The following is a 25278-nucleotide window of genomic DNA, read 5'->3' on the forward strand; positions in this document are numbered from 1 at the left end:
GTTTCACATTACAGATCAAAATTGAAGTGAATGCATCGAGTTGGACTGTACTGAACTGTTGTTGGAGCTGCACCCATCCAGGCAAGTGGAGAGTATTCCACCACAATCCTGACTTGTGCCTTGTAGTTGGTGGAGAGGCTTTGGGGAGTTAGGAGGTGAGTCACCTGCCACTGAATACCCAGCCTCTGAGCTGCTCCAGTAGCCACGGCATTTATGTAGCTGCTCCTGTGAATTTCTGGTCAATTGTGACCCCCATGATGTTGATACATAGGAACTCAGTGATGACAATGCCGTTGAATGTCAAGGGGAGGTGGTTAGGCTCTCTTGTTAGAGATTGACGTTGCCTGGCACTTGTGTGATGTAAATGTTACTTGGCGCTTATCAGCCCAAACCTGGATGTTGTCCAGGTCTTGCTGCATGTGGGCATGGTCTGCTTCATTATCTGAGGAACTGTGGATCCAGTCGTAATCACAGAATCTCTTTCCTCCCCCACACCGATACCTCTGGGGTCTCCCAAGGATCTATCCTTGGTCGCCTCCTCTTTCTCATCTATATGCTGCCCATTGGCGACATTGTCCTAAGACACGACGTCAGGTTCCACAGGTACACTGACGATACCCAGCTCTACCTCACCACCGCTCTCTCAACCTCTCCACTGCCTCTGTGTTGTCAGGCTGCCTGTCTGACATCCAGTCCTGGATGAGCTGAAATTTCCTATAATTAAACATTGGGAAGACCAAAGCCATTGTCTTCGGCCCCCATTACAAGCTCCATTCCCTTGCTACCGATAGCATCCCCCTCCCTGGCCGCTGTCTCAGGCTGAACCAGACTGCTCACAACCTTGGCGTCCTATTTGACCCTGAGCTCCAGATCCTCTCCATCCCAAAGACCATCTACTTCCACCTCTGTGATATCACCCATCTTCGCTCCTGCCTCAGCCCACCTGCTGCTGAAACCCTCATTCATGCTTTTGTTACGTCCAGACTCGACTATTCCAAAGCTGTCCTGGCCGGTTTCCCATATTACACCCTCCAAAAACTTAAGCTCATCCAAAACTCTGCTGCCTGTATCCTAACTTACACCAAGTCCCGTTCACCTATTACCCCTGTGCTCACTGACTTATATTGGCTCACGGTCCACCAAAGCCTCGATTTTAAATTTCTCATCTTCGTGTTCAAATCCCTCCACGGCCTTGCCCCTCCCTATCTCTGCAACCTCCTCCAGCTCTACAACTCTCTGAGAACTCTACGTTCCTCCAACTCTGGCCTCTTGTGCATCCTCCACTCCCTTCACCTCATGATTGGTGTCCGTGCCTTCAGCATTAAGTCTAGACCCTAAATTCGGGAATTCCCTCTTGAATCCTCTGCACCTCTCTCTCCTCCTTTAAGACACTTCTTAAAACCTACCTCTTTGACCAAGCTTTTGGTTACCTGTCCTAATGTATCCTTCTTTGGCTTGGTGTCAGTTTTTGTCTGATTACTCCCCTGTGAAGTGCCTTGGGACATTTTACCATGTTAAAGGTGCTATATAAATGTTATTTGTTATTTTTTTATTGGTAATAGTGCCAAATGGTGTTCACTGATCAATGGGTTATAGGTCAATACATAAGTCAAGGTTCCCTCACCAATTACAATGGTGGTCTAAGCTGGTCACATTATATTTGGTACAGCTGCCTGTTTGGTCTCAGCTTTGTTTTCTCCTGTACTACGGTTAATAAAACCATCCCTACTACTAAGAAGCATTTTAAGATAAGTACATCCACACCTAATTCGCAGCTGTAGTGAATGAACTGCTTTCCTAAATTAGGTTTTAAATTATAATCTAGAACAATCACAATGAAAACGATGAAGGAAAATTGACCACGCATCGGCCATAACTTGTACCTTTATTAATTACAGTCAAAATCTCATTAACACTAGAACTAGGAAAACCGAATTGTCAGCATTTCTCAAAGGCAAATATTAGAATACTTTCTACGTCAAATGTTATTTGAGTTGTCGTTACATCCCTGAGTATAACAAGTTGCTTCAGTCAATGTGCTTACAGCTTTTGGATGACAAGTAGTCCTGATAACAAGCATAGTTATTAGAATATGTTACAGTGAATTGAAGGCAACTATAATTCAGTACAGCACTTTATAATAACACTGCCTTGAGCTGGGAAAAGTCAGTACAGACCTGTACTGCTGCAATAATAAAATTGCACCACTGCAAAAGCTATCCCACTCAGAAGCGCCAAATTCCTACTTTTACCTAGAGAAAAGAGGATAATTTATACATAAAAGTATTTTGTCTCCTATAAGACAGGAGAAAAAAATGTCAAATTAGTTTTCAGACCTATTTGATTATTTCTTTTAGTTGTCATGATTTCTGTTAGCATTCCAACTTAAGCTTTTCTTTAGCCTTTCGAGAACTGGAGTTAAAGCCTGTGCATCATAGACAGGAAGTTAGATGTTGGAATGTTTTTCTACTGGGCTATAAATAATATATTTCAATCCTCTGATGACTCGGTTGGTAAAAGAAAGATGTAGCTGAGCCATACACCCCAGAATGTCCGAGGATCAGCTCCTGGTCTGCGTTGATCAGAACTGGAACGGTTATAGGGGCTGGAGAGGGTAAAAGAGTCAGCCAAGGTTCTTGTGCCTGATTACATCAGGGGCCATTGGCGATCAAAGTTGGCCTGAACAACTTGGCCCAGATTTTGCTGGAGTGGGGCATCTCGCTGTGTGCCCTGTTAGTTAGACTTGTTCGTGCACCTTTAGGTTTTAAAATATTTTGCCCACAAAGTTGCTGGAAGTACGAGCTGATTGCATCATGGCAAAGGCAACAGGGCATCTGGGACCTTGGTCCTTGGTGAACAACGGGACAAACACTGCATCTCCTTAACTAATGAGATTAAAGGATTGAGAAATAAACAGAGGAAGGACTGACAATGAGGTTGAATTAGAGTGAGTGAATTCAAAGTCAAATCAGGTACAGAAAGAGAAATAAAGAGAGGGAAAGAAAGATTGGATTAAGAGAGAGAGAGAAAAAGAGACGGAAAGGAAAAGAAACAATATTTAAAAAAATAAAAATTTGACATTTTTAAAATCTCCTAAAACAATTCACAACCTGAAGGAATGAGGCTCCACAGTTTAACTTGTTCACTTTCTGGGCAAGAGAGGTTGATTGTAAGTCATTAACAATTATCACACCATTAGGATGGTACTTACACTGTTAATTACTAAACTTAACTTTCTGTGGTGAGTTTAATGGCCAATTAATGTGCAAATGTAGCAACTTCATGAAAATCACAGGGAGGTTGAGCGTGAGATGCCGTTTTTGCGGAGCGGCGCAAATCGTCCAGCAATACACAATTCACGGGGTATCTCTTCCTCGCCACAAGTTGCTGGCCGATTTGTGCATTAATATCAGTATGCGTCATTCAGGCGCTGTTATTTTTTCAGTAAAATCTGGGCCCTAGTGTGGGCAGGATTGGCATTGGCTTCGATATTCTCCCTCTGCCCCACCAGCTATCTAGGTTCACATATGATTTATGGCCACTTGGTTGAGGTACAGGAGACACCCATAGAATCCTTCTCCAGCAGGAGCCCAATGCCTTCGGGAAGAGGAGGACACTGGCAGAGATGAAAAATGCTTTCAAACAAATTAAGGATTCTGCCATATCGTATTTCAACAGAATTTCATTTAGAAATAATCCGTAATGGATGACATCTGCTTTGCAGAGAGCTTCTGGATGTCTCAAGCTTCCAAAGTCTTAAACTTTTGAAGGCTGAAAGATGTGTTTATCTAAAAACCAAATGTCATACGTACCAAATGACTCATTTTTCTAAAATTATTTTATGTTAAAAATAGATGACCTTGTGGAGTTCAATCCTATCAATGGAAATGTCTGTTCGAGGGGAACAAATATATCACCACCAATTCAATGGGTTTACTTAATAGGAACAACTGGATAACTGCTTTACTCATTATGGAACACTTCCATTAAGAGGCTGTCACAGAAAACTTCAACATATCTTCAACAGCAACAAAAATTGTTGCTTTATTTTTTTTAAGATATCTGAAAGTGGCAGCCATTATTTCATTCTTTAATCTATTTTTTTTGTATTGAATTAAATCCAATGAGTGAGAGACCCATGTCTCATTATTTCGGAACCCTTGATCCTTTAAGTCATTTTATGTTTCAGTCAATTTCTAACTAGATGAGAATATGACAAAATGGTAACTTTCAATTGTATTGCAATGCTCAAGGGGTAAACAAAACAGAGCCCCTCTTTCCCACAGCTATTCTTTTAACACTAAGAACTGCAGCAGCATTACTGCACCAAACAGCACAAGTTACCGTTTGTTATCTTGTTAACACATTACTGTGAGTTAAGGATGTGGTGGCAGGACGGATATCTGACTTCTCCCTCTTTCCCCTCCAAAACTGAACGAGTACTAAATTTGTCTTAGCAAAACATATTTTTTTTAAAAATGCATCCTTTCATCATGAAATTCTTTGGGTGTTTATCCTTTCCGATGGCATAGAAAGAAACTTCAGTAGGCACCGAGTCAAGTTCTCATGTTCCGATAAAGCCGGACGCAGGAGCTGCACTTTCATCGGATTCAGATTCAACGAGCCTGTTCAGAGTTCAGATCCGGCTGTATTTTATCATCCAGTTTTGCGGGTCCGCATAGTTCTCAAATTCTAATCTGCAACAAGGTACTCAGCAGCAAAATCTAGGAAAGGAAGGTCTTTTTTTTTGGGAGCAGATGTTATATGAGCACTTATAAACCTACTGAAAACCTACTGCGACTGAGGAACTTAAAGAGAGAATTTCAGTACTGAAACAGTTAAACTTGGTTGAAAATAATCTTCTTACCTTTGCTGCGCACAACATTTCAAATCTCTTCACTGTGCCTTTCACACGGGATTTGTAAATCCTAGTCCAGAGATTGGAGCAAACACAGTGCCGTTGCTGTGCCCACATAACCTAATGACAGTCTGATTTTTTTCCATGTGTGTGTGTGTGTGTGTGTGTGTGTGTGTGTATGTGCGAGGCTGTGTCTTTACACATGCCAAGTCACGTTAACGTCGATGGGAAAAAAAAAGTCACAGATCCCTGCAGGAACAGCAGTTCTGGAAAGAAATCGCTGGTAACTGCTCGGCAGCCTGAGAGAGAGGGTCTCCGGAGAGCCCACAGACAAGAATCTTCACCATCTGCATCTGTTTGTAGCACGGGTTACCTGCCTTTTCCCTGGGCCTTTCACTGTGTCATGTAAATTAGAAAACACTGAGCAGCTTGTTAGTGCTGCCCATCTGTTAACTTAGCCGTTTGTCTGCTGATCTCTTAAACCACAGAAACTGTAGGATTGTTCCCAGAAATGCGGCAGCATCAGCTCAACCAGGACGTGTAAAGCAATTCTTCAGCCTAGGGGATTATCTGATATAAGGAGGAATAGCTAAAAAAAAGATATGGTAATAAGCATTCATATTTCTACAGCAATACACTCCAAACAAGCATTTCTGAATCCAGGGTTGTTGAAAACTGTAATTTTGATTTCTATGAAGCCTCCTCCATAGACCATGTGCTGAAACTAACTATAAATCAAATAATTAAATCTCCCTTGATAATATGGCTCATAGTCTGTTAATAGTTCCTGTGGGAAAGCCAAATTAATGCCAAAAAATTCCACGTTTACCAAGCCAAAGAAAAGCTTCACATTGCACAAACATTGAGCAGACCTTTCATCCCTTTGTAGAAATCTGTTAAACATTTTTTACACATAATGCTGTGTGTGAAGAGTTGGTTTATATTTATCTATCAATATTATAAGTCTTGCATTTAACACACACTTTCTATTTGTCACACTTTCATTGCCACATTTGAATTTAATGGCTCAAAATAAAATAGCTGTAAATGAGAACTGAAGAGGTAGGGAGTGAACAAATCAAAAGGAGGGAAAATGGCTAGAAATCTGATCATGAATAATTGCTCAGGACTTATGAAAACAACCAGTCCGTAATCACTTCTATCAAAAATCAAAAGGAATAAATTGCATTCTTCAAAAAACATTTTGAAACATTTTTCATTTTCGTCTCAGCAACCGAAATTTCTAATTTCAAAAATAAAGTTTTAAACAAACTACAAACACCAAAAAATGCATAATAACATAATTAAATGTACCTACTTAATTGTCTTTTGCGCCTTTTAATACCTGTATTAAAAAGGTATTACTTGAAGACCTCAGCCTCTCCCAAAAGCCTGGGCTGCAACCAGATATTTTTGCCCAGAGCTGTCACTCTGTTAGCTGAATGTAGATCATGCAGTCTGAGCATGTGCAGTGTGCACAATTTTCCAGGATGTATCAGTAGCATTTAGATTGACCAATTGACAAAATGGCTCAGAAATGTGGCCACGCAGCGCCCGTTTTTCGGACTCTAAACCGCCTCCTACGCCTCCAACATGGCGGCAAGAAGCACACCGCTCATTACAAGCCGCAACTGCGCCGCCTGCCATATTGGAAACAGCAAAGAAATTAACGTGCAGTGCCCATGCCTGAAACGGGGGTGAGGCCCGTTGTATTTGCAAATAATGGGCCTAACATGTGTTTGAGGACCTCAAGGCAAGATTGGTTTGCCCTGAAGCAGCCAGCCTTGGAGTGCTCCTTCCGGCCCCACGTTCAAAGAACATGGGCCGCTGCCCCCAACTATCTTCCTCCCGATCGCCACCGCAATGCTCCCCTCCCCCCCCTCGCCACCGCTCCCCTCCCCCCCCTCGCCACCGCTCCTCGCCACCGCTCCCCTCCCCCCCTCGCCACCGCTCCCCTCCTCCCGTTCGCCACCGCTCCCCTCCCCCCTCGCCACCGCTCCCCTCCCCCCGTTCGCCACCGCTCCCCCTCCCCCCTCGCCAACCGCTCCCCCCTCCCCCCTCGCCACCGCGCCCCTCCCCCCGTTCGCCACCGCTCCCCTCCCCCCCTCGCCACCGCTCCCGTCCCTCCGTTCGCCACCGCTCCCCTCCCCCCTCGCCACCGCTCCCCTCCCCCCGTTCGCCACCGCTCCCCCTCCCCCCTCGCCAACCGCTCCCCCCTCCCCCCTCGCCACCGCTCCCCCCTCCCCCCTCGCCACCGCTCCCCTCCCCCCGTTCGCCACCGCTCCCCCTCCCCCCTCGCCAACCGCTCCCCCCTCGCCACCGCTCCCCCCTCCCCCCTCGCCACCGCTCCCCTCCCCCCGTTTGCCCCCGCTCCTCTCCCCCCGTTCGCCACCGCTCCCCTCCCCCCGATCGCCACTGCTTTCCCCCTCCCCATTCGCCAATGCTCCCCTCCCCCCGATCGACACTCCCCCCACCCCCGATCGCCATTGCCACCGCTATCTTCCCCCTGATTGCCACCATTACTTTCTCCTCTGATCGCCACTGCTACCTTCCTCCACAATCACCACCACTCCCCGCTCGTCACCGCTCCCTTCCTCCCAATGGCATAAAAACCCCTGTTGTTACGAAGCAGCATATTCTCCAACTCACTCTGAGCAATATCATGGGAGATCAACTAATGTTATCGTAAGAGTCTTGAATATAGCATGCACTTCCTAGAAGTGTCACACTTACTTATTATAATACTTTCTCTGTCACACTTTTTTATAAAATTATATATCCTCTGATTCACTGTGAGCAATGCCATGAGAGATCTGCTGTAATTATGTTAATAATTTTGTATATAGCACAAATTTTCTGCAGGTGTCACAGTTCCTTCCTATAACAATTTTCCTGTGCCAATGTCATGTTACAATTTTCCGTAACACTATTTGCTTCAGTCCCCAGCTCAGCCTCCATCCATCTGATCCTTCACCCAGCACCCCATCATGCTGCCACACCTTAGGTTCCCTCTCCCAGCACTTTCAGATCCTAGCACTTTACTTCTCAACTGCCAAACCCCAACTCCCTACCCACTGTAACAAGATCCTGGATCCCCTCCATTCGATTGTTGTCATGCCCCAGACACCCTCTCCCATTGTTGACAGACCCCACTGCACAGTAACCCCATACCCTAGTTACCCTCCCTCCTCAATCCATTGCTACAACACCCAAGGAACATGCTGCAGTACTTGCAAACACCAGGAACTCCCCAGTCACTTAAAACTCATTGCGAAACTCCAGTGCTGCCAAATCCTAGGACCAATGAGATCAAAACCCACAATCCTCCCCCTTGTTATTAACTCCAGACGTCCACCAAATGACTGCCAAACTTCAGGACCATCCCCTTAATGTTGCTACACTGCAAGACTCTCCCCTGTGCTGCACAAACTCAGCACCTGCAGTAGAACCCACCACCCCCCAGTTCAGCCAATTTACAGGATCACTCCCACCCGTCCACCGAAGTCCAGGCCCTCCCCAAAACGACCTGGTGGGGTGAGTAACAGCAGAGCAAGAGGGAAGGAAGAAATTCAGGGGTCAAGTGAGTAGTTCAAAAGAGAAGAGGTAGGGCGTAGAGGAATGAGGGAATGTTCGGAAGGGAAGGGTATGGGGGGAGGGAAACAAATGCACACATAGCCTCTCTGTTAAAAAAATAGAAACTTTACAGAAGCTTTTCTTCAAATAATTTTGAAAAACAACTAAGCAGAAATTATTAGAAGCTAAAGAAAATAATTCAATCAATGCATTCTGAGAAACTATGTACACTGCACAGGCTCAGATTGCATAATCCAAATTCAGCTAATAGCACCATGGCTCTGGGCAAAAAACATCATGTCCAAGCCCAGGCTTTTGCAAGAGGCTGAGGCCTTCAAGTAAAGACTTCAATGAAGGCATTAGAAGTTACAAGAGACAATTGAATGGATAGATTTAATCATGCTACTGTAAACCATGTAACTGTTCTGAATTTTTTACTTTTTTTAAACCCTTGTTTTAGACATTAAAAATTTCAGTTAATGAGAAAAATAGTAGAACAAAAATTTTCAGAAAACATTTTGAGTCCTTAATCGAAGATTGCTATCCAGTGGCTAGGGCTCAGAACCAGGTCCCTTGCTTTTTGTGGTATATATCAATGATTTAGACTTAAATGTAGAGGGCATGATTAACAAGTTTGCAGAAGATACAAAAATTGGCCCTGTGATTGATAGTGAGGAGGAAAGCTGTAGACTGCAGGAAGATATCAATGGACTGGTCAGGTGGGCAGAAAAGTGGCAAATGAAATTTAATCCGGAAAAATGTGAGGCAATGCATTTGGAGAGGGCAAACAAGGCAAGGGAATACACAATAAATGGGAGGATACTGAGAAGCGTAGAGGAACAGAGGGACCTTAAAGTGCATGTCTAAAGGTCCCTGAAGGTAGCAGGACAGGTAGAGAAGGTGGTTAAGAAGGCATACGGGAGCTTTCCTTTATTAGCCAAGACATCGGATATAAAAGCAGGGAGGTTATGACAGAACTGTACAAAACACTGGTTAGGCCACCGCTACAGTACTACATACAGTTCTGGTCATCACATCACAGGAAAGATGTGATTGCACTAGAGAGGGTACAAAGGAGATTTCCGAGGTTGTTGCAAGGACTGGAGAATTTTAGCCAGGAGGAAAGATTGGATAGGCTGGGGTTGTTTTCTTTGGAACAGAGGAGGCTGAGGGAGTTTTAACTGAGGTGTATAAAATTATGAGGGGCATAGATAGAATGGATAGGAAGGACCTATTTCCCTTAGCAGAGGGGTCAATAACCTGTGGGCATAGATTTAAAGTAATTGGGAGAAGGATTAGAGGGGAGTTGAGGAGAAATTATTTCACCCAGAGGGTGGTGAGGGTCTGAAACTCACTGCCTGAAAGGGTGGTAGAGGCAGAAATCCTCATTGCATTTAAAAAGTACTTGGATATGCACTTGAAGTGCCATAACCTACAAGGCTACGGACCAAGAGCTGGAAAGTGGGATTAGGCTGGATAGCTCTTTATCGGCCGGCACAGACACGATGGGCCGAATGGCCTCCTTCTGTGCTGTAAATTTCTATGATTCTATGAGCAGATTGTTTAATTACAGAGTGATGAGTCCACATCGGCAAATTATAAGTGTGGACAAAAGTGTGACAAAAATATGGCAACAGAAAGTAAGGTTTTGGAGATAAGAAGTGTGCCCAGACACATGGGCCAGGATTTTGACCCGGAGTCGGGAAGGGGGCGGGGGGGGGTTGAATCGTGGACGGGAAACCCGGAAGTTTGGGTTTCCCGGATGTCCTTACGATTTTGACGTAAGGACGTCTTTTTTTTGTTGGTTTCCCGTCCAACAGACGGCCTGATTGACAGACAGTCGGACAGGAGCAGAGCAAGGAAGAGGACTTCTTCAGGTAAGTGTTCAGGCAAGTCTTAGATTGTATGGATTGGGGGGGTTGGGGCATAGCTGGGCATGGGGTTGTCATGGAGGCACCGGGGGCATGGGTGGGCACAGGTAGATATGGGTGAGCATGGGGGCATCAGTGAGCATGGGCACCGGTGGCACGGGTGGGCACAGGGGCATTGGTGTGCACGGGGGGCATGGGGGTCATGGGAGGGGGGGGATCAGTCATCAGTCATCTGGGGGGAGTGGGGAGGTCAGTCATTGGAGGTCAGTCAATGGGGGGGGGGGGGGGGGTCAGGATCAGGGGGTTATCACGGGGAGTCCGCGATCGTTGGAGGGGGGTTTGCAATCGTTGGGGGGGGGGTCTGTCCGCCATCGTTGTGGGGATTCGCTGCAGGTAGGCTTGTCGGGCCTGGGGGAAGCACTCCTGCTCCTCCGGGCCCACAAGCTGTGCCAGAAATCCACTTACCTGCAGTTTCGGGCTTTCTCGTCTCCTCTCATGCAGCGTGAAGGAGAATGCCCGGGAGGCTGAAATCACAAAACCTGAAAAAATGGAGGCCCGCAACCTCCTTGAAAGGTTTTAGTGACCAACCCGTCTCCTGAGAGCGGGTTGTTTGACCACCTCTCAACCCGCCCCGGTGAAGACACAAAATGGGCGGGTTGGGGGCGGGTCTGGAATTGATGCAATTTTCAATGCCCCCAACCCACCTGTTTTTCCCAGTTAAAATCCTGCCCATGATTTCTAATTAGAAATAGACGTATATGAAATGTACAATGGTTTCATGTGTGTGTGAATCTATTTTCTTGATAGTCCAACACAAAAACGTTTAAAACAAAAATGAATTGGCCTGATAATATATTGTGGCTCGGAATTTGCTGGAGCGGGATATCTCACGGAGTCCTCTGTTTGTTAGATTTTGTTCCTCACCCTTCAGCTTGAAAATTTTTTACCTTGTAAATTGCTGGAAGTGCAAGCTGATAACGGTGTGACGAGGGGAAACAGGGCATGAGACCTTGGTGAATGATGGGACCAACAGCCTATCTCCTCAACCAATGAAATTTAAGGATAGGGAGATAGAGGAATGGCGGAGAAAGAAATAGGGTGAATTAGAGTCAAATTAGGTACAGAGAGATAAATATTAGATTGGATTAAGAGAGAGAGAAAAAAAGAGACAGAAAGGAAAAGTAAGAAAAAATTCATAATTAAGGCGCAAATGCAGCAATTTCTTGAAACTCATGGGAGGAAGAGGGCGAGTTCTGGTTTTTGCGAGGCTAATGTCGGAGTGATGCAAATCGTCCAGCAATTTGTGGCGATTTGCAACTCACAGCGTATCTCTTCTTCGCCACAAATTTCTGGGTTATTAACACACTAAAAACAGCCCATGCATTAAACTCACCGTTATTTGCCCAGCAAATTCTGGGCCTGTGTATTAGAATCATAGAATCATAGAAGTTACAACATGGAAACAGGCCCTTCGGCCCAACATGTCCATGTCGCCCAGTTTATACCACGAAGCTAGTCCCAATTGCCTGCACTTGGCCCATATCCCTCTATACCCATCTTACCCATGTAACTGTCCAAATGCTTTTTAAAAGACAAAATTGTACCCGCCTCTACTACTGCCTCTGGCAGCTCGTTCCAGACACTCACCACCCTTTGAGTGAAAAAATTGCCCCTCTGGACCCTTTTGTATCTCTCCCCTCTCACCTTAAATCTGTGCCCCCTCGTTACAGACTCCCCTACCTTTGGGAAAAGATTTTGACTATCGACCTTATCTATGCCCCTCATTATTTTATAGACTTCTATAAGATCACCCCTTAACCTCCTACTCTCCAGGGAAAAAAGTCCCAGTCTGTCTAACCTCTCCCTGTAAGTCAAACCATCAAGTCCCGGTAGCATCCTAGTAAATATTTTCTGCACTCTTTCTAGTTTAATAATATCCTTTCTATAATAGGGTGACCAGAACTGTACACAGTACTCCAAGTGTGGCCTCACCAATGCCCTGTACAACTTCAACAAGACATCCCAACTCCTGCATTCAATGTTCTGACCAATGAAACCAAGCATGCTGAATGCCTTCTTCACCACCCTATCCACCTGTGACTCCACTTTCAAGGAGCTATGAATCTGTACTCCCAGATCTCTTTGTTCTATAACTCTCCCCAACGCCCTACCATTAACAGAGTAGGTCCTGGCCCGATTCGATCTACCAAAATGCATCACCTCACATTTATCTAAATTAAACTCCATCTGCCATTCATCGGCCCACTGGCCCAATTTATCAAGATCCCGTTGCAATCCTAGATAACCTTCTTCACTGTCCACAATGCCACCAATCTTGGTGTCATCTGCAAACTTACTAACCATGCCTCCTAAATTCTCATCCAAATCATTAATATAAATAACAAATAACAGTGGACACAGCACCGATCCCTGAGGCACACCGCTGGACACAGGCATCCAGTTTGAAAAACAACCCTCTACAACCACCCTCTGTCTTCTGTCGTCAAGCCAATTTTGTATCCAGTTGGCTACCTCACCTTGGATCCCATGAGATTTAACCTTATGTAACAACCTACCATGCGGTACCTTGTCAAATGCTTTGCTGAAGTCCATGTAGACCACGTCTACTGCACAGCCCTCATCTATCTTCTTGGTTACCCCTTCAAAAAACTCAATCAAATTCGTGAGACATGATTTTCCTCTCACAAAACCATGCTGACTGTTCCTAATTAGTCCCTGCCTCTCCAAATGCCTGTAGATCCTGTCCCTCAGAATACCCTCCAACAACTTACCCACTACAGATGTCAGGCTCACTGGTCTGTAGTTCCCAGGCTTTTCCCTGCCGCCCTTCTTAAACAAATGCGCAACATTTGCTACCCTCCAATCTTCAGGCACCTCACCTGTAGCGGTGGATGATTCAAATATCTCTGCTAGGGGACCCGCAATTTCCTCCCTAACCTCCCATAACGTCCTGGGATACATTTCATCAGGTCCCGGAGATTTATCTACCTTGATGCACGTTAAGACTTCCAGCACCTCCCTCTCTGTAATATGTACACTCCTCAAGACATCACTATTTATTTCCCCAAGTTCCCTAACATCCATGCCTTTCTCAACCGTAAATACCGATGTGAAATATTCATTCAGGATCTCACCCATCTCTTGTGGTTCCGCACATAGATGACCTTGTTGATCCTTAAGAGGCCCTACTCTCTCCCTAGTTACCCTTTTGCCCTTTATGTATTTGTAGAAGCTCTTTGGATTCACCTTTGCCTGATCTGCCAAAGCAATCTCATATCCCCTTTTTGCCCTCCTGATTTCTCTCCTAACTCTACTCCGGCAATCTCTATACTCTTCAAGGGATCCACTTGATCCCAGCTGCCTATGCATGTCATATGCCTCCTTCTTCTTTTTGACTAGTGCCTCAATCTCCCGAGTCATCCAAGGTTCCCTACTTCTACCAGCCTTGCCCTTCACTTTATAAGGAATGTGCTTACCCTGAACCCTGGTTAACACACTTTTGAAAGCCTCCCACTTACCAGACGTCCCTTTGCCTGCCAACAGACTCTCCCAATCAACTTCTGAAAGTTCCTGTCTAATACCATCAAAATTGGCCTTTCCCCAATTTAGAATTTTAACTTTTGGGCCAGACCTATCCTTCTCCATAGCTATCTTAAAACTAATGGAATTATGATCACCGGTCCCAAAGTGATCCCTCACTAACACTTCTGTCACCTGCCCTTCCTTATTTCCCAAGAGGAGGTCAAGTTTTGCCCCCTCTCTCGTCGGGCCATCCACATACTGAATGAGAAATTCCTCCTGAATACACTCAACAAATTTCTCTCCATCCAAGCCCCTAATGCTATGGCTGTCCCAGTCAATGTTGGGAAAGTTAAAGTCCCCTACTATTACCACCCTATTTTTCTTGCAGCTGTCTGTAATCTCCTTACATATTTGCTCCTCAATTTCCTGTTGACTATTTGGGGGTCTGTAGTACAATCCTATCAAAGTGATCTCTCCCTTCTTATTTTTCAGTTCTACCCATATAGACTCAGTGGGCGAACCCTCGGATATATCCCCTCTCACTACTGCCGTGATGTTCTCCCTAATCAAGAACGCAACTCCCCCTCCTCTCTTACCTCCTGCTCTATCTTTCCTATAGCATCTGTACCCTGGAACATTGAGCTGCCAGTCCTGCCCCTCCCTTAGCCATGTTTCAGTAATAGCTATAACATCCCAGTCCCATGTACCCATCCATGCCCTGAGTTCATCTGCCTTGCCCATCAGACTTCTTGCATTGAAATAAATGCAGTTTAATCTAGACTTCCCTTGGTCTTTGCCCTGCTTTCTCAGACCATCTGTCCGGTCATGTTCTGTGCACTCTCCCTTACTGCCTTTTGTTTCTGTCACCACTTTATTTCCCACTGACTTCCTGCATCGGTTCCCATCCCCCTGCCACATTAGTTTAAACCCTCCCCAACAGCACTGGCAAACACTCCCCCCAGGACATTGGTTCCAGTCCTGCCCAGATGCAGACCGTCCAATTTGTACTGGTCCCACCTCCCCAAGAACCGGTTCCAATGGCCCAGGAATTTGAATCCCTCCCTCTTGCACCATCTCTCAAGCCACGTATTCATCTTAGCTATCCTGTCATTCCTACTCTGACTAACCCGTGGCATTGGTAGCAATCCTGAGATTACTACCTTTGAGGTCCTACTCTTTAGTTTAACTCCTAACTCCCTAAATTCAGCTTGTAGGACCTCATCCTGTTTTTTACCTATATCGTTGGTGCCTATATGCACCACGACAACTGGCTGTTCACCCTCCCCCTCCAGAATGTCCTGCAGCCGCTCCGAGACATCCTTGACCCTTGCACCAGGGAGGCAACATACCATCCTGGAGTCTCGGTTGCGTCCGCAGAAACGCCTGTCTATTCCCCTTACAATCGAGTCCCCTATCACTATAGCTCTGCCACTCTTTTTCCTGCCCTCCTGTGCAGCAGAGCCAGCCACAGTGCCATGAACCTGGCCACTGCCACCTTCCCCTGGTGAGCCATCTCCCCCAACAGTATCCAAAACGGTATACCTGTTTTGGAGGGAGATGACCGCAGGGGACCCCTGCACTGCCTTCCTACTCTTCCTCTGTCTGTTGGTCACCCATTCACTATCTCCCTCAGTAATTTTTATCTGCGGTGTGACCAACTCACTGAACGTGCTCCAAAGTGAATCCATCCGCAGCTCCAGAGCCGTCAAGCGGTCAAACAATAGCTGCAGCTGGACACACTTCCCACAGGTGAAGGAATCAGGGACACAGGAAGGAGCCCTGAATTCCCACATCCCACAAGAGGAACATGACACGGCCCTGGGATCTCCTGCCATGACTTAACCCTTAAATTAGCTTAAGAACAACTACAATGTCAAGAGAAAAACTACTTACCACTCCCTTTAAGGAGTTTACTCCTTTAAATTGTTCTCAATTTAGAGAATGTTAACTACACTAGGGACCTTGATTCACTAAAAAATAAACGCTACTTCCTATAAGACCTGCAGACCTTCCCTTTCTTTTTACTTTAGTTACTGTCGATAAGTAGAAATACTCACCTGAACCTACTCACCAATCAGGTGCCTCCCCTGTGTCGCGTCCCGATCTGACTCTTCATGAGCAATGCTTTGAGGGATCTCTTTTATATATACATCCATTTCACAAATTATAGTTTACAATAGTTAACATAACAAATTTGTATGCATAGGGGCACCTCAAGTTAACCCTTTGTTTCACATTATTTGTTTAAATGTAAAATCCGACCATACTAAGATGGACATTTTAAAGTACACATAGTATTGGAATTGTGTCACAATAGGATCTTTGTGAATTGTGTTGCAAGATACTGCAGTTGACAATTGTGAACAACGTGCTGACAACATTAATTCTCATTTGCAGTGGCTCTACTCCTTATTTAATGGGCCATTTTTCCTTTGGCAGCAGCCCCCATTTTGGAATCAAGACTGCAGAGTAAGTAAAGCACCTCTGTGATTGAAATGGGTATCTCGTACAGCTCGCTGCCACCAGTCTGATAGAATTTTATGGTAGGTTAATGAGCAGTCGCCTCTTACAGGAAGTGCTGCAAGACCATTGCAAGTGGATCTCATGTTCCTTATCAAGCAGACGCTGCAGCCCTGTGGTTTTCCGGTCCTGCAGAGACCCGCTACCTTTTAGGGCTCGCACAATCCTAGATCGCTAATGTCCAACACACTGCTCTGGAAGGTTGTATTTCCAACACATTGCACACTTAAGGTAGGCTCGGCTTGCAAAATAATTAGACATATTTACAGAAAGTAAACAAAGAACATACAGAACAGCACAAACGTTGGAAAAATGAGAATAATAAAAGGCCCCGGGCCGATTTTCCTCTTGATGAGGGGGTAACCCAACAGGTGCACTATGTCTGTGAGGGGGGAGAGTCCACCTCAATGTCCTAGTCTCCTGAGGGATCAAGGGGTGGAAATGGGAGAGTAACTACAGGCATGAAAGGCCCATAGCTGTGCCTCTGGCCACTGGCATGAGGGACTCCTGGCTGCTACTGGAGAGCAGCACTCAGAAGGTCCTGAGGCCTGAAGATTGTATTGATGGTGAGGGATTTCTATTTTAACCTTCAGTGATTCTCTCTCTTCATGCAGGCTTACATGCCCTGGTTAGAGCTGCCCTCCCCACTGCTAAATTTATATACTTAGATTGGTTGGGAGCATCTGCAATCTCTAAACATTTAATCCAACTGCAAATAAATCTAGGAAATGCCCAGGATGTCCAAGGGACCCCATCAGCATTTTTAAACCAGGTTTGACCACTGCAGTTACACTCCATACCAGGTCAACCCCAAGCAGTGTGAAACAACCTCCTCCTCACACTGCCTCTCTCCAGAATGGGCTGGGCCCTGACCCCAGAGTTATATTACAACTTCAGTTGTTTTGCACCAAAGCTAAAGTTGCAATATAAACACATCCCTGGAAGATTCCTGTTCCACACTAAAATTAACAGAAGCCGATTTACTCACAGTATGGATTGAGATTTATTTTAATTTGAAACTCCAATTTATGAAGACAAACTGATAATACTTGCATCTATATGGCACCATATAATGTCAAAAGTGCTTCACACAAAGAATTTTGAAGTGCAGATCTACACAGTCTGAGGTAAGAACAGGCTCAATAGTCCAAATGTCCTTTTCTTTCAGACTTAATGTTTATTATTGACTTTTTCCTAGAAATGCATGCAGTATTGTATCAATTGTGAAGAGATTCCTTTGTAAAACACTTAAGAAAGGAAAAAAAAATCACTGCCTACAATGTCTATTCTATTTAATTCACCATTTGCTTTATGTGGCCTCCTTCATATCCCTTTCCACACCTCATCAGTCAGTCCCATCTCATTATACATCGGACTCTTCCTCAGTAACAGTGCTCCATTGTTCATGACCTTCTCCTTTGCTTCCATGTTCATTAATACTCAGACAGCTTACTTCCATACTTAATAGTCAGACGTTCATTCGACTTTTACTGTACTGTCCCCACCACTTAAATTGTCCACCCTTATCACGGGCAGCCGCCTATATCGGGCAAATGGCGCTAATCATTACCATAAGAATCAATTATAAAGGCGCTGCTTATAATATATTAAGCACGCTGGCTATGTCGGGCAGTTCATTAAGTATTTACCCTGTACTTACTGATTTAAAAGGCTCTGCCGGTTTCAGGCAAAGTCGGGCATTCAACAGTTTCAGTCAGCTGTTTGCACCTCGTTAAAGTGCGATTACCTCAGCGATGTGATTCTGGATGTAACTGCTAACAATTAGGAGAGGCAGTTGCTAAGTGAGATTTCCTGGTTTGTATTAAATATATTGATTACTTACCTTTTTGGTTTTACCGTTCTCCCACATTTAGTGGGCAAATCGTATGAACACCAACGTACCCGCTGTAAGTGGTAGGGACTGCATTGACAAGCAGATTAACCCTCTCACGATGAAGGCTGGGTGGGCTTCTGCCTTGGTGGAGTGTTTTGTTAAAAATTCCAAAATTAATTTCATTTTAAATAAGTCTTTTTTCTCAAAATGTCAGGGAGATTCGCTGAAGTTAGTAGTGACCTTTCCGCAGTCATGTAGCAGAGAGGAAATCGCCCAGTATTTGAATATAATTGCAAAATAGTCTTTTCTGATTAAGGAATGCTATCAAAACCCCCTCTATAAAAATGAGAACTATTCCATTCTATGGCACCCATACTGACAATCCAATATGGAAACTTTAGAACAGAGCTTGTCTTTGGGTGGAGTTGTCGCTCCCAGGAGAAATCTCTCCGGACTGCCTCTCTCAAACTGGAAAAATAGAAGGGAATGGAAAAGAAACTGTACAAAGGAAATGATCTGATACAACGAAGATCAACAGCACATGTTAAACCTCGGTAATTTATCTTGCAGTCAATCTGTGTGAGTCAGAGAAGATTTATGTTAATTTGGACTACAGCATAAAATGAACTGTGTACAGTCAGCCCCTCTCAAGAGCAAGGGGGATTTTCCAACAAAAGCTCTCTTAAGCCAACCAGCTGCCTTTATGAATTTACTGTTTTTGTTATGAATAGCTGATCCAGTATATTTTTATACCATTTTAAATGTTTTTAGTTGGGGGATTTGATGCGTAGTGTATTCAGTCATTGCTCTTTCGCCTTATGTCCTGAGTTAGAACCTAGCCCAGGCTGATGGGCTGAATGTTCCCTTTGTCTGCCTGATGTCTTTAAGCAGAATGAGTAGGGACAGTCATCGCTAGAGAGCAACTGTGTATAAGGATGGCTGGTGTGAGAACTGGAACAATTCACATCAGTACAGCTGACGGTCTACTTTCAGAGGCTGAGATTAAAGCACACTGTTGTAGCAGAGTAGAAGGACCTTTGGAACATAAAACATGTGGAACTGAAAAAGGCTGTCGAGCCCTGACATATGATGTACCATGCACATTTAATCTGTTGAGAGAGGCAAATAACTAGAGCCACATTTTCTGCCCATTGACTATGACTGGGCAGTGAATTAAGCCCCATGTGTAGGATATCCAAGGAGACAGTATTCCAAAATTTTCCAAAGCATTTCAGCAAAATTTCATGATATCAGTCTAGTCTTGCAGCTTAAATTGAAACCAATGTTTACCAGTTGCATTCTTTGGATGGCATTTTCATAGCCTGGTAGCACTACAGCCATTGTGTTCTTAAATGCTTGATCCTCAGTATCTTAATTGATCCTTTGAAGCTTCAATCAGATTCTTAACCAGATATTGATCCAGCTCTTATAATCAAATGTCTTCAAGATGCTTCCCAGTACTCGCTTCAGATTATTGATAATAGCAGCACATTGACCTGATATTTTTTAGTGAATAATCAATCACATCTGGATCCAAATCCAGTGGTGGAAGTTATGCTACAGTTGTATCAAGCTCTGGTTAGACCGCATCTGGAGGATGCACCTGAAATCTGGTCAGTATTTTCCCCCGTCAGTCTAATGGAGATCAGAAACCCACCATGTGGAGGATCAGGTGGGAGAGCACGCATCCCTACCATCCTGGTGCATATGGAGAGGGTTCTGCTTTGTCCACTAATGTAAACATTAAAGACTCTTACATCAAGAATAGCATGACTGGATAATCTAGATGTGATTATTCATTGGAAGCATTGCGTCAAAGTGCACTATAATCAATGAGCTGCCTCACCAAATAATATTTTAATGATTGGAAAGTAAAGATTGTTGCTATTTTCTTTCATTAAAATTCCTCATCCAATTACTTCCAAGCAACAGAGACAACTTATCTGGGACTCATTATTTCAGGAGCCTCAATTCTCCGGTGGGCTTTTATAAACATCTCAGGAAGTTTCTAACTAAAGTGGAACTCATTTATTCAGCAGTCTTGTTCAAAGCAGCAAAGTTTGAGCTCAGCAAATATGCCTGAATTATTGAAATTTACCACTGCGTTTATGGTCCAGGAATTAATACTTCCACATTATTAATGTCATACAAATGTTTGCTGACTCAAAAATCACACTGTAAAGTGTTGTCAAATGAAATATCCTTTGGCAAGCGCAGAGACAGGATAAATATCTTTGCCAGTGAAATGTAAACTTAAGTCAATCAACCTCACATAGAATCATACATAGAAAGGTTACAGCGCGGAAGGAGGCCATTCAGCCCATCAAGTCCACGCCGGCTTTATGCACAAGCAATCCAGTTAGTCCCATTGCCCACCGCACCCCCCCCCCACCCCATCCCTGTGGCCCTGCACAATTTTCCGTTTCAAGTACTTATCCAGTTCCCTTTTGAAGGCCATGATTGAATCTGCCTCCACTACTCCCTCAGGCAGTGCATTCCAGATCACAACCACTCACTGTGTAAAAAAGTTTTTTCTCATATCACCTTTGGTTCTTTTGTCAATCACCTTAAATCTATGTCTTCTGGACCTTGACCCTTCCGCCAATGGGAACAGTTTCTCTCTATCTACTCTGTCTGGACCCTTCATGATTTTGAATACCTCTATCAAATCTCCTCTCAACCTTTTCTGTTTCAAGGAGAACAAGCCCAGCGTCTCCAGTCTATCCATGTAATTTAAATCCCTCATCCCTGGAATCATTCTTGTAAATCTCCTTTGTACCCTCTCTAAGGCCTTCACATCCTTCCTAAAGTGCAGTGCCCAGAACTGGACACAATACTCCAGTTGTGGCCAAACCAGTGTTTTATAAAGGTTCATCATGATTTCCTTGCTTTTGTACTCTATGCCTCTATTTATAAAGCCCAGGACCCCCTATGTTTTATTAACCACTTTCTCAACCTGCCCTGCCACCTTCAACGATTTATGTACATGTACCTCCAGATCCCTCTGTTTCTCTACCCCTTTTAAAATTGCGCCCTCTAGTTTATATTGCCTCTCCTCATTTTTCTACCGAAATGCATCACTTCGCATTTTTCCGTGTTAAACTACATATGCCATGTGTCCGCCCATGTCACCAGAGTGTCTACATCCTCTTGAAGTCTATCACTATCCTCCTCACTGTTCACTACCCTTCCAAGTTTTGTGTCATCTGCAGATTTTGAAATTGTGCCCTATACTCCCAAGTCCCAGTCATTAATATATATCAAGAAAAGCAGTGGTTCTAGCACCGACCCTTGGGGAACACCACTGCACACCTCCCTCCAGGCTGAAAAACAACCGTTCACCACTACTCTCTGTTTCCTGTCATTTAGCCAATGCTGTATCCATGATGCTATTGCCCCCTTTATTCCATGGGCCGCAATTTTAATAGCAAGCCCACCATGTGGCACTTTATCAAACGCTTTTTGAAATTCCATATACACCACATCAACTGCATTGCCCTCATCTACCCTCTCCTTTACCTCATCAAAAAATTCTATCAGGTTAGTTAAACACGATTTGCCTTTAACAAATCCGTGCTGGCTTTCCCTAATCGATCCACACTCGTCCAAGTGACTGTTAATTCTGTCCCGGATTATCGTTTCCAAAAGTTTCCCCACCACCGAGGTTAAACTGACTGGCCTATAGTTGCTGGGTTTATCTTTACACCCTTTTTTGAACAAGGATGTAACATTTGCAATTCTCCACTCCTCTGGCACCACCCCCGTATCTAAGGACGTCTGGAAGATCACGGCCGGTACCTCTGCAATTTCCCTCCTTACTTCCCTCAGCACCCTAGGGTGCATCCCATCTGGACCAGGTGCCTTATCTATTTTAAGTACAGCTACCCTTTCTAGCACCTCCTCTTTCTCAATTTTTAGCCCATCCAGTATCTTAACTATATCTTCCTTTACCGAGACTCTGGCAGCATCTTCTTCCTTGGTAAAGACAGATGCAAAGTACTCATTCAGTACTTTGTGGGGTTACGCATCATGCCACTTCTGCCCATTATATGTTGTCTGGATCGGCCTTTTCATATCATAGAATCATAGAATCTTACAGCACAGAAGGAGGTTATACAGCCCATTGTGCCTGTGCCGGCTCTTTGAAAGGGCTATCAAATTTCTGCTCATCTCACATCTGGCTCTTTTGCCAATTACCTTAAATCTGTGTCCTCTGGTTACCAACCCTTCTGTCACTGGGAGCAGTTTCTCCTTATTTACTTGGAAATATATCACCGTTCCTTCATCGTCGCTGGGTCAAAATCCTGGAACTCCTTACCGAACAGCACTGTGGGAGAACCTTCACCACACGGACTGCAGCGGCTCAAGAAGGCGGCTCACCACCACCTTATCAAGGGCAATTAGGGATGGGCAATAAATGCTGGCCTTGCCAGTGATGCCCACATCCCATGAACGAATAAAAAAAAACTCTATCAAAACCCTTCATAGCTTTGGCAAATTTCAGCGTACTGTCTCCTTGGATATTTTACACTTGGGGCTCTATTCAATCTCCCCTGAACCTTCTCTGCAGCTTCTAGTCTCTCCACATAATTGAAGTTGCTCATCCCTGGTACCATTCTAGTAAATCTCCTTTGCACCCTCTCCATGGCCTTGACATTCTTCCTAAATTGTGGTGCCCAGAATTGGACACAATGTTCCAGCCATGGCCTAACCAGTGATTTATAAAGGCTTAGCATGACTTCCTTGTTTTGGTACTTTTGTACTTATATTTTTATGATAACACTAGATAGATAATTATCCAAGTCCAGTAGGGAGCACAAATCTGAAGTTTGGGTGCACACTGCACGTTATTTTTTGACCATTAATTTAAACGGTCAGAATATCATGCAGTATGCACCCAAATTTCTGATATGCTCTCCAGATGGGCAAGGCACGCTGCTGGGAACATGGAGTCAGACAATTACACCCTAGCTTTCAAATGTCACGCGTGTCATTTGTTGCTGCTTTTCAATCCAGCCAATGTCAATCATCCAAACTGGATACTAATTTTCTCATTTGAACTATTGAATCTTCTCTCATTAAAGATTTTGAAGGACTGACTTTCTGACAGAGGAGGTGCGCCCAGAAGTTTTATTTATTCGTTCATGGGATGTGGGCGTCGCTGGCGAGGCCGGCATTTATTGCCCATCCCTAATTGCCATTGAGAAGGTGGTGGTGAGCCGCCTTCTTGAACCACTGCAGTCCGTGTGGTGACGGTTCTCCCACAGTGCTGTTAGGACGGGAGTTCCAGGATTTTGACCCAGTGACGATGAAGGAACGGCGATATATTTGCAAGTCAGGATGGTGTGAGACTTGGAGGGGAACGTGCAGGTGGTGTTGTTCCCATGTACCTGCTGCTCTTGTCCTTCTAGGTGGTGGAGGTCACGGCTTTGGGAGGTGCTGTCGAAGAAGCCTTGGCGAGTTGCTGCAGTGCATCCTGTGGATGGTACACACTGCAGCCACAGTGCGCTGGTGGTGAAAGGAGTTAATGTTTAGGGTGGTGGATGGGGTGGCAATTAAGCGGGCTGCTTTGTCCTGGATGGTGTCGAGCTTCTTGAGTGTTGTTGGAGCTGCACTCATCCAGGCAAGTGGAGAGTATTCCATCGCACTCCTGACTTGTGTCTTGTAGATGGTGGAAAGGCTTTGGGGAGTCAGGAGGTGAGTCATTTGCCGCAGAATACCCAGCCTCTGATCTTCTCTTGTAGCCACAGTATTTATATGGCTGGTCCAGTTAAGTTTCTGGTCAATGGTGACCCCCAGGATGTTGATGGTAGGGGATTCGGCGATGGTAATGCCGTTGAATGTCAAGGGGAGGTGGTTAGACTGTCTCTTGTTGGCGCGAATGTTACTTGCCACTTATCAGCCCAAGCCTGGATGTTGTCCAGGTCTTGCTGCATGCGGGTTCGGACTGCTTCATTATCTGAGGGGTTGCGAATGGAACTGAACACTGTGCAATCATCAGCGAACATCCCCATTTCTGACCTTATGATGGAGGGAAGGTCATTGATGAAGCAGCTGAAGATGGTTGGGCCGAGGACACTGCCCTGAAGAACTCCTGCAGCAATGTCTTGGGGCTGAGATGATTGGCCTCCAACAACCACTACCATCTTCCTTTGTGCTAGGTATAACTCCAGCCACTGGAGAGTTTTCCCCCTGATTCCCATTGACTTCAATTTTCCAAGGGCTCCTTGGTGCCACACTCGGTCAAACGCTGCCTTGATGTCAAGGGCAGTCACTCTCACCTCACGTCTGGAATTCAGCTCTTTTGTCCATGTTTGGACCAAGGCTGTAATGAGGTCTGGAGCCGAGTGGTCCTGGCGGAACCCAAACTGAGCATCGGTGAGCAGGTTATTGGTGAGTAAGTGCCGCTTGATAGCACTGTGGACGACACCTTCCATCACTTTGCTGATGATTGAGAGTAGACTGATGGGGCGGTAATTGGCCGGATTGGATTTGTCCTGCTTTTTGTGGACAGGACATACCTGGGCAATTTTCCACATTGTTGGGTAGATGCAAGTGTTGTAGCTGTACTGGAACAGCTTGGCTAGAGGCGCAGCTAGTTCGGGAGCACAAGTTTTCAGCACTACAGCTGGGATGTTGTCGGGGCCCATAGCCTTTGCTGTATCCAGTGCACTCAGCCGTTTCTTGATATCACGTGGAGTGAATCGAATTGGCTGAAGACTGGCTTCTGTGATGGTGGCGATATTGGGAGGAGGCTGAGATGGATCATCCACTCGACACTTCTGGCTGAAGATGGTTGCAAATGCTTCAGCCTTGTCTTTTGCACTCACGTGCTGGACTTCGTTATCATTGAGGATGGGGATGTTCACAGAGCCTCCTCCTCCCGTTAGTTGTTTAATTGTCCACCACCATGCACGACTGGATGTGGCAGGACTGCAGAGCTTTGATCTGATCCGTTGGTTGTGGAATCGCTTAGCTCTGCCTATAGCATGTTGCTTCCGCTGTTTAGCATGCATGTAGTCCTGAATTGTAGCTTCACCAGGTTGGCACCTCATTTTTCGGTACGCCTGGTGCTGCTC

The 25278-nt window shown here is 45.0% G+C and overlaps 1 protein-coding gene and 1 long non-coding RNA gene across 5 annotated transcripts in view; one reads left to right on the top strand and one right to left on the bottom strand.

The window, feature by feature from the left end:
• The window catches only part of LOC137344420 (alpha-1,3-mannosyl-glycoprotein 4-beta-N-acetylglucosaminyltransferase C-like), a 198416-nt gene that overhangs the window by 111934 nt on the left and 61204 nt on the right, over window positions 1-25278 (bottom strand). Inside the window, exon 1 of one of the 3 annotated variants that reach the window (XM_068007382.1) lies at window positions 4868-5019. The exons of the other annotated variants lie outside the window; for them this stretch is intronic. The gene's annotated coding sequence lies outside the window, so the exon portion shown is untranslated. Of the gene's footprint in view, window positions 1-4867; window positions 5020-25278 lie in introns of those variants that run through there. 3 annotated transcript variants of the gene reach the window in all.
• Window positions 8238-25278, top strand: part of LOC137344421 (uncharacterized) — a 33513-nt gene continuing 16472 nt past the window's right edge. Inside the window, exons 1-2 of one of the 2 annotated variants that reach the window (XR_010968351.1) lie at window positions 8238-8392; window positions 10252-10308. This is a non-coding gene — a long non-coding RNA (uncharacterized lncRNA). The remainder of the gene's footprint in view (window positions 8393-10251; window positions 10309-25278) is intronic. The other variant, XR_010968352.1, reaches the window with a different exon arrangement.

Source organism: Heptranchias perlo, chromosome 27 (assembly GCF_035084215.1).
Source record: "Heptranchias perlo isolate sHepPer1 chromosome 27, sHepPer1.hap1, whole genome shotgun sequence".
Lineage (NCBI taxonomy): Eukaryota > Metazoa > Chordata > Chondrichthyes > Hexanchiformes > Hexanchidae > Heptranchias > Heptranchias perlo.